The sequence below is a fragment of the Strix uralensis genome, chromosome 9, assembly GCF_047716275.1.
Source record: "Strix uralensis isolate ZFMK-TIS-50842 chromosome 9, bStrUra1, whole genome shotgun sequence".
Classification (NCBI taxonomy): Eukaryota; Metazoa; Chordata; class Aves; order Strigiformes; family Strigidae; genus Strix; species Strix uralensis.
In genome coordinates, this window is record NC_133980.1 from 29,935,859 (window position 1) to 29,944,831 (window position 8,973).

Sequence of the window (8,973 nt, forward strand, 5' to 3'; positions counted from 1 at the left end):
GCTCCCCTGGGGCAGCTGTAGAGGCAGTGCCGGCTGCAGCCTGCACGCAGACATTTAAATGAGAAGTCGGTGGTGGGAGAGGAGGAGTCCCAGATCCTTGGAGAGCTTTTATCTTTTGCCCAACCCTCTGGAAGGCGGCTTTGGGGAGGGATTTTTTAATAATTCTTTAAAATTTTTTTTCTTTGCTTCCTTTCATTTTTGGTGATTCATTTTTCCAGGGTCACGTGGGAGTAGGTGGGAGATTCATCCCTGCCTAGAGAGACCAAGTTGGGAACCTTCCTGCCCCTAAAAGCCTTGGGCTTTCGGCAGCACAGTCCCAGCCTGTACTGGAGAGAGATCCTCTGCCCCCTCCAGTCCATTCCACCCTGCCCAAAAAAAAGCCAGAGCCCACAAGGAGCATATTTCTCTCCGAAAACAGCCTTGGGCAGGTGATGCACGGTCAGTGCCTTGGGCAAGGCTCCAGTTCAAAGGCCAGCCACCAGACCCGGCCCTGTTGTGAGGATGTGCCCAGCATCGGTTCGGAAACCCTCGAGGTTACGTTGTTCAAACGGGAGAGACAGCAGTGGAAAAACTCCCTGCACGCAGCAAGCTCCGCTGGGTTTCTCCAGCCAAAAAACGAGTTACTTCCATTCCCCAAACAATTGAAACGGGCTCCCACCCCCCCCGTCCCCAAAGCCTTCCCCACAAGGCGAGCGCTAGAATAGAAAGCGGATGGCCAGGACGAAACGCCAAAAAATTGTGTCGCAAACTGGGGGTTTTGTCAGCAAGGAACAGACAGAGCCGGACCCACGGATGTGCCTCACTGCCAGCCTGTCCACATCCCTTGCCAACCCAAAACCCACCGCACTGGGACTGGGAGGGTGCAGCCCATGGGGTGCAGCCCTGTGGTGGAGCAGAGCACCCTGCACCTTAGTCCCAAATCCTGAGAGGAGCTGCTACCGGAGCCTGGAGACACCCAAACGCCATCGGTGACTCTGCCTCAAACAGCCCCTGAAGCTTGGAGGTGGCTGCGTGCGTCTGGGGATGCTCTGCGCTAAGTAGGGCTGTGCAGAGCTCCCCCTCCCCGCAAAGCCTCTCGCTGGGCATCCCCCGAATTAGGGCTCTACCGGGATCACACTGAAGCAGAGCTTAAGCGGAGCTTAATCTCTCTCCGGAGAGAGCTGTGGAGGTGAGGCACTGCTGGCTCCCCATCCTTCATTCCCGCACTGGGGATGGTGCCCACCAGCACAGCCACTGCCCAAACCCGGGGGTCCCAACCAGCAGCCACCAGCAGCGGCCGCGACGGATGCAGAAGGTGTGAACCTCCCCATCTCGCCTGACTCGTGCTGCTCCCCACGGCCTCGGGGATGCCCGCCAGCACCGGGAGCAGCCATCTCACCAGGACCCCACGCCACCACGTCTGCTGGCAGGAGAGGGGCCCGGTATCCCAGGCGGGTCGGGCAGAGAGGTTGGTGTGTTGGAAGGGAGGCCGGCGCGGAGCGGAATGCGGCTGCTTGGCAAGGCCCTGCCTCCCGGCAGGTTGGCGCGGGGTAAGGCGGCACAAATGAGAATCAGAGCCACTCCATTTCCCAGGGCCGCACACATGTGTCAAGTTAAGCATGGCTTTGGGAGCTGGCAGCACTGCCCTGAGCAGGGGACTCGCACAAGCAGACGGATTTTGGGAAGTCTCCTGCCGAGACCCAGCCTCGGCTCTGCGAGGGTCCGGGCAGCCCGTGCGACTTCTCGCAGGGAGGGAGGAAAAGTCCTGCCGGGGATGCTGGAGCAACTGTTTTTTCCAAAGGGGATGCAGCCGCTTTTGAGCGCTTCCTCAGCCAAAAAGCCAGTCGGTGGGGACATCTCCAGACCCAAGGACACAGCCGCGGGTGTCCCCTCCAGATCGGGGGGATCTGGGGACTTCCAGGTAGGAAGAAATGAAGCCCCTGTCGATGAGGCACGGAGGACATGCCAGGTGGAGCACTGTGGGCTTGGGCTGCTTTTCAGCCACATGCTGTTCATGAATGAGATCCCCGTGAGGACAGGGATGTTGATGGTCCTCAAGGATTTCTCCGTCCTTGGGCTGGGGACGCTGGCATGGCACAGGATGGTGCAGTGGCTTGGGCAGTCCCCAGCGCTTTTCTCCCTTCCCAGGACAACCTGCCCAGGGTCTGTGATGTGAAACAAGGAGAGGGGCCCATCACTGACCACTGTCACGTTGGGTCCAGGACCTGCTCCGTGTCCCAAAGACAGTAGGAAGCGGTCTGCAAAATTGTTCCTAAGCACACACATGCGCATTCCTATGTGCACAAGCAAGCGCAAAAGGATGAAATAAAAGAGACAAACAGCAAGACGTTTGCCTAATTCGCATGGGTCGTAAATAAAACCATGTGGCGGCTCCGAACAAAATGATCTTTGGATTTCCACCAAAAAGGTTTGGCCATCTCTGGGTTAGAAAAGGTTGAGAAACCCATCTGTAGACAATATTTCAGGCAGAGCTTCCATGGTCAGTGTGAGGAGGGCACCTAATCAACGCCAGGGACAGGCTGGACCCTGCACACGGGGTTCCTGCTCTTCCAAGACTGTAACTCATTCCTTATTATTTGCAGACACAAAGTCATGTTTTAGGGCTTGTTATGCCCTATTCATTTCAGTCTCTATTCCCGACATCTGCGAGAGCTTTCTCCCTTGAAACACAGCGTGCATACAGGCACCAGTCGTGGCAAAGCTTTGAGGGACCCGATACATAATGCACAGAAAAATGCAGCACTATCTCGTGGGTGTCCCCCGGCCAGGCTCCAGTGGCCACAGGCAGCACTGTGACCATCCCCCTGCCCGAGCCCGGCTGGCCACCCCTGCGTGGTGGCCACACACACACACAGGGATGGAGCTGGAGGCGAGCGGTAAGCACACGGTGCTGGTCTCGCCTGTGGGAGCTACAGGGTCAGGATCAGCCCTTTGGGGTCAGTCACGAAGGCGATGGGGGAATGTTGAGCTCAGAGCAATGCTCCAGATCGCAGTTCCCCAGATTGCAGTTCAGGCTGGATGCAGGGAACGATACCTTCCCTGGGATGGTGGGATGGAGAGGGATGGGGTCTCCATCCTCAGATGCTTCCGAGGCTCCTCCCTTGCCACCTCTGCCCTTTCTCCTAGGCTGAAATTCTTCCTCGTGTTTCCTGGAGCAACATAAGCTCCCTGAGTCCAGCTCACCAACATAAACTGGAGTCCCAGCAAGAAATCTCTGCACCAGGAACCCTGTCAGCCTTGTACGAGAAGCGTAAATGTCTTTAGCCCCATCGCCTTTCAAAAACTTAATTCACAGAAGTTTTGGAGAGGTTCTGCCAGGAAAAGTTTTGTCGAAGGATTGCAAAAGGCACCGTTTTTAGGAAAGCCACCAAAAAAAGCACAAAGCCGCCCCAACGCTGCAAGTCCTGCTGCCAGCTTCCCAGAGCGGAGCTGCCTTGGGGAGCAATCCCTGCCGGGCGGCGGTGAACCACCAGCGTCGCTTGGATCCCAGAGCCCTCGGTGCCTGCCTGTGCGCAAACCCGCACACCTGCCCGGCGCTGCCAGCCCCACAGCCCCGCGGAACGAGGCAGCCGGGAGCCGCCGTCCCGGCAGGGCCACAGGCAGCAGGCAGGGCTGGAAACCTGCAGCCCAGGTCCCTTCCCAGGCAGCTGGGATTGAGCCAAGCATCCTGTCCTGCATTTGGAGGACACATGGCAGCTGAGCTGGCAGGCTTTGAAAGGGCTCCAAAAAAGCAGTCACTTAACTTTCGCCAGAAGGAGCAAAAAGACAGGAGCAAAAAGACAGGCTTTAAGACTGCGCTTCTGCACCAGAGCTGCTTGGGACGGGGCCAGGCAGTGCCCAGCAGCCGCATCTCCCCTTACTTCTCCCCTGCACGTGACAAACAGCCCTTTACTGCTGCCTGTCCCTCAGTGACAATGTGTTGTTTTCTTTTTGCCACCTCCCAGCAGTGCGCTCAAACCTCTTGCAAGAGGCCGAGCCACCTCCCCACAGCCACAGGACCCCAAACCTTTCTCTGCAATCACCACTTTCCAGCAAGGTGGCTCCATATGGATGGAATGCATCAAAGCCAAGCAACCACGAGCATGCAAACTATGGAAATGGTGCTCCTGGTATTTTCTGGAGGTCTACACAGAGGCCAAAGAGTAGCAGGGGGGTTAACATGTCACTTGGCAGCGTTGGAGGAGACCCGGGAGCTCCGCCCGGACTCCCTGCTCCATCTGCAATGTGAAAGCCCTGCTTGACTTTGAGCTCAGCTAAAAGGGAATAAACAGGGAATAAACAGGGCTCCTAAGAGGAAGGAGGTGATGTTCCCATTTCACGCTTACTGCTGGAAAGCCCCCGGGGCATCCATGCCCACCCCAGCCTGCTCCCAGTTCTGTGCTTCTTCAGCGACAGCACTTGCCTGAAAACCCCAGGGGTTTGCAGCGCAGGCGCTTGCAAGTGGAGAAGGGAGAAAGGGAAGGGTTTTGCAAACATCTAAGTCTTCCTCCATCAGGAGCAGCAGTTCACCAGGCTGAATATGCAAACCTGAGGGCTCTGCGTGGGGAACTGTAAGCTTGGCCGAGCAAACCCCGTGCCAAGTGCCACATCAAGTGCAGGCTGCCTTGGGGTAATGCCTGAGCGCCGGGGCTGGCTCTGGGACAGGGACAGCCGCTCCCCAAGCGGAGAGAAATCTCCCTTGGCAGCCCTGTGGGAAACCCTCTGCCTTTGCCTTGTAGCCCCTTGATCTGGGCAGTGACCGCATGCTCCAGCTCGCAGCAGGCGGATGGTGGTAAATGGAAGAAAAAGCCACAGCAGGGAAGCCTGGGGACTTGCCCCCACATGCCTGGGCCCATCAAGGACTGGCAGGGATATAAAAGGGGATGCACAGCACTGCCTGGATCAGAAATAATCCCATGGCTGCCCGGCTAGGGCCCAGCCAGCACCTTCTCTCCCAGCTGAAGCCCACCTTGGAGCGCCTGGGGCATTAGGGGAAGGTGTGGGCATCACAAGCCCCTCTGCCAGCCAGAGCTCTCCCAGCGCAGGCAGCAAACCTCCTGCCTGCACTCAGGGCTGGGGCCAGGCCCTCCTTCCTGCCAGGCTTTGCTGCCCGGAACGCGGGCAGGCTGAGAGCCCTGCAGCAAAGAAAAGCAGCTTTAGCACCGCTTTGCTCTGCAGCCATATGAAAACCTCTTGCCCCATGACAAAGAGAATCACGGGCCAATTTTATTGCTCGCCCATATGACAATGTAGAGCTTTTATAATTATATTAGCGATGATTCAGGCTCTGGAGGAGCCGGCGGGACCGGGAGGGCGGCGGGCGGCAGTGCGGGCGGCGCGTGAGGCGAGATCCCCGGGTGCCAAGGCGAGAGCACAGGCAGCCACACTCGCTCTGCCCACCCGCCGGCAGCCGAGCGCGGCTCCATCTCCTCCGACATCCGGGGAGGGAAGGGAACAAAGGCAGAGAACAATTGCTATTGTTTTCCAAGACTTTCTTCAGGCCAGTTCCTCCAGCATGGTGCTGCTGCCCAGCCACTCCGGCTGCGGCACCACAGCCCCGCTGCACTCGCAGCTGTGCAGACGCCGGCAGGGACACAGCCCCCGTCCCCAGGCGCCTGCCACCCAGCCATCAGGGCCTGGTCCCCACTAGCACGGAGAGAGACGGGCAAGGTTACCCCACGCACCGCAGCTCCCGTCCCACTCTGCTGTCCTCCTGCACTTTGGGCAGCCCCAAGACGCTCAGGCACAGACACCCATCTTCTCATAACCCACCAAGGTGCGAGGCCGGCTGCAGGGAAGGGGCGATCCCGGTCCATGGCTCATAGTGGTAGGGAACAAGAATGGAGCAGGCTGTCCCAGGGAAGCCGGCTCGCCCTCCCCTTCACCGGTCCCACACAGTCCACGCGGTGCGGAGAGCAGCCTTTGCTGGCAGCGGGGCCTCTTGCAGCAGGATCCCACACAAGCACGACGAGCATCCCCCCGATTGCCCCCTGAGCAGGGCTCTAATTACAGCCCACCTTGGCCCAGCCCAGCGCCGCAGCACCCAGCCATCACTGCCTTTTGAAGTCCAGGCTTTCAGAAACCACCTCCAGGCTGCTCCTAATTGTACTTCGCAGGAGCGGGGAGGGATTAGAGCCAGGAGGGGACAGGCGAGGGTGGCAGCAGGGGCTGCTGCAGGAGACAGGGCTGGGGTCCCGCTGCTGGGGTGCTCAGCATGTGGCATCACCCTGGGCTGATCACAGAATCATCTAGGTTGGAAAAGACCTTGATGGGTCTCCACGGGTCCCACAGAAGAAGGTATCAAACACCTGAGAAGGAATTCAACCTAACACAAGTCTCATTTGACTGGGATTGTAATTAACTGGTAAAATAAATCAGATGCCCCCTGGTTACTGACTGGGTGTTAAAAGGGCAGATGCTCAAGAGCATCAAATCCTAAAAGCGAGGCTGCATGGGGACAGTTTGTACAAGCTGCTTCAGCAACAATACTGATGTTTTCATAAAACCAAGCTTCATATAGAGCCCTAAGACCTTAATAAGGTCCTCAAACACAAGCACTCCCACCAAGGCCATGCCTAGGCTCCAAGGCAGAAGATGTTCTGTCAAAGCAGGATCTAGCCAAGGACAAAACTCAACTTTTAATTGCCTCTCCAGGCAAAGTGGACTTGGAAACACTTGCCCTCCAGCCTGCCCTTCTGGCATCCCTCCTCCATCACAAGAACTGGTGAGCAAAGCCAAGCTCTGGCTGAGCGAGGCCCCTCCCGAGCCACCCCTGCAGCAAGCCCACGGACACCAACCAAAAGGATCTCCAACCCCAGAGGCTTCTGCCACTGCATCAGAGCAAACTCCCCCGACTCGGTCACTGCCCCACGCTCCACCGTTCCTACCTCCCAGAGGGATGAGTGGCGAGGGGAAGCCATGCAAGATATAAAGCCCTGGGGATCAGCTCAGAGATGTGGGCATCTCTCTTGCCCTTCAAACACACCTGCCCCACAAGGCGAGAACCCCCCAGCACCTGATGGCTGCTGGTGACCAAGCTCAGAGGGACCGACACGTTGACCGGACCGGCAGAGGAAGACAAGGATCCTAGTGAAGCAGCACACCGGGAGAGGGGCCTGCGCGAACCCGTCCCAGGCAGACTCAGCAACGAAACCCTGATTCACCTAACACCATCGTGCCAGCCCCAATTTGGGTTCAATTTGCCAAATTTGTTTTGGTGTGGGAAAAACTGTTTTGGGGCAAAACTCCCAAGCCGGCTGTGGGCGGAGAGCCTCCCCGTGCTGGGCCCAGCATCCAAGCGTGTGGATACTCCCCACCCCCCGGCATGTTGCATCCTGCATCCCTGCTGCTTTGAACCCACCTCCCCCATCACCCCGCAGTCCCCGGAGGGGCGGCTGGGCTCACCTTTGCTCCGCAGCCCCACAAGCCCTGCCCCAGGGCACCCACCCTCCTGGCCACCTCCCACAGCCCCTCTGGCCAGGGTGACCCAGCTCCTTCCAGAGCTGACAGCAGCGCAGAGTCACAGCCTCTCCCTCCACTGCACAGACCTGACCCCTGCCTGCATCCCCCATTAAACGCATCCAAGTGCCCCTGGAGAGCCCTGCCCTGGCAAGCTGGGGCTGGCTGGTGCCCCATGCATGGAGGAAGGGGACTCGGTCCAGGACTCGGCTCATCCCCCCTCACGCCCTTCAGGAACGATAGCGACATGACTAGACAGACCCACTTGCAAATCACTCCCCAAGCGCTCACGCACACGCTGCTAACACCAGCAGCTACTCTGTAATAACCCACCGTCCGTATCATTACCATTAATTATATATTAACATACCCCATAATCTTAACTGCTGCTAAGTCCCATCTCAGGGGGTGCGAGCCGCTTTCAAAAGCCACCTGGCTGGTTCTCCTTTGGCTCTGACACCACCCACCCCAGGAGAAGGGCCGGCAGCTGAGGCAGTGCTGGGATCTGCAAGGATCAGGGCTGGGATGGGCAGGAAGATCACCAGGGCTGGAAAGCACCAATGTCCCTGCTGCCACCAATGTCCCTGAGCACCGAGCACATTACGCAGGACCACCAAGCGTTAAGTGGCTTAAGCAACTCCCTCCCCAGCGTTTGGTTTCATCCCTGCAGCACCAGGGAGCCCTGCACGCTGCCTGCGTGACCCCGACCATGCTTTGGTGCACACGACGTCAGGTGGGACACGGCTGCGCGAGAGGTGACACCGGGAGCCCTCTCTGGGGCTGGCCCCAGGGCTCGGCCACCTTGCAGTTCAGGCAGCACGTGGGGAGGGCAGCTCATCCCAACCAGCCCCTCAGAGCTAGAGGAATTCTCCAGATTCCGGCACCTTCCCCTTCCCTGTGCCACCCCAACCATCCCAGTGGCTGGCAGCAGGACCCTCAGAGTCCCCCACCTCACACTCCTCCCAGCCCCTGAGCTTGCTGAAGTGCAGAGTGATTTTATTCTTCCACCGAGTCAGGGAAATCTGAGAGAAAAGGAACATGGGGGCAGGTAACCAGTGCTGCTTCTTGCCCAGGCACCTCGCACAGGGGCAGGGGAAGCTGCTGCTTCAAGCCCCTTTTTGGAGCTGCCTCAACTGCTGCGCTCATCCCACATCCAAGACAACCCCAGTATGAGCAGCACAGCTGGCACTGGGGACAGACATTTCAGGTCTGTGCTGGCAGAGGGGGTGTTTTTCCTTTCAGTTCTCCTAGAGGTAAAACATACAGCACCCTCACCAAGACACAACTTCAGGAGGAAAGCAAGGATCTTCCAGAGACGCAGAGCTTTCACCATTTCAGCTCGAAGGCAGCACACCACCTTCCATTCATCATACAGCTCCAGTCAAAAAAAAAAAAAAAAAGCTGGAAAGCAGCCTGGGGCTGGTTCTGCCCCGAAGGTGCAGCTGTTTCATGTGGCTCCAAGGCCTCTCGCCCAGCAGCCCGCACTTTCAAAGAACCGCTTGCATGCACACAGGCACACAAAACACAATTAATGAA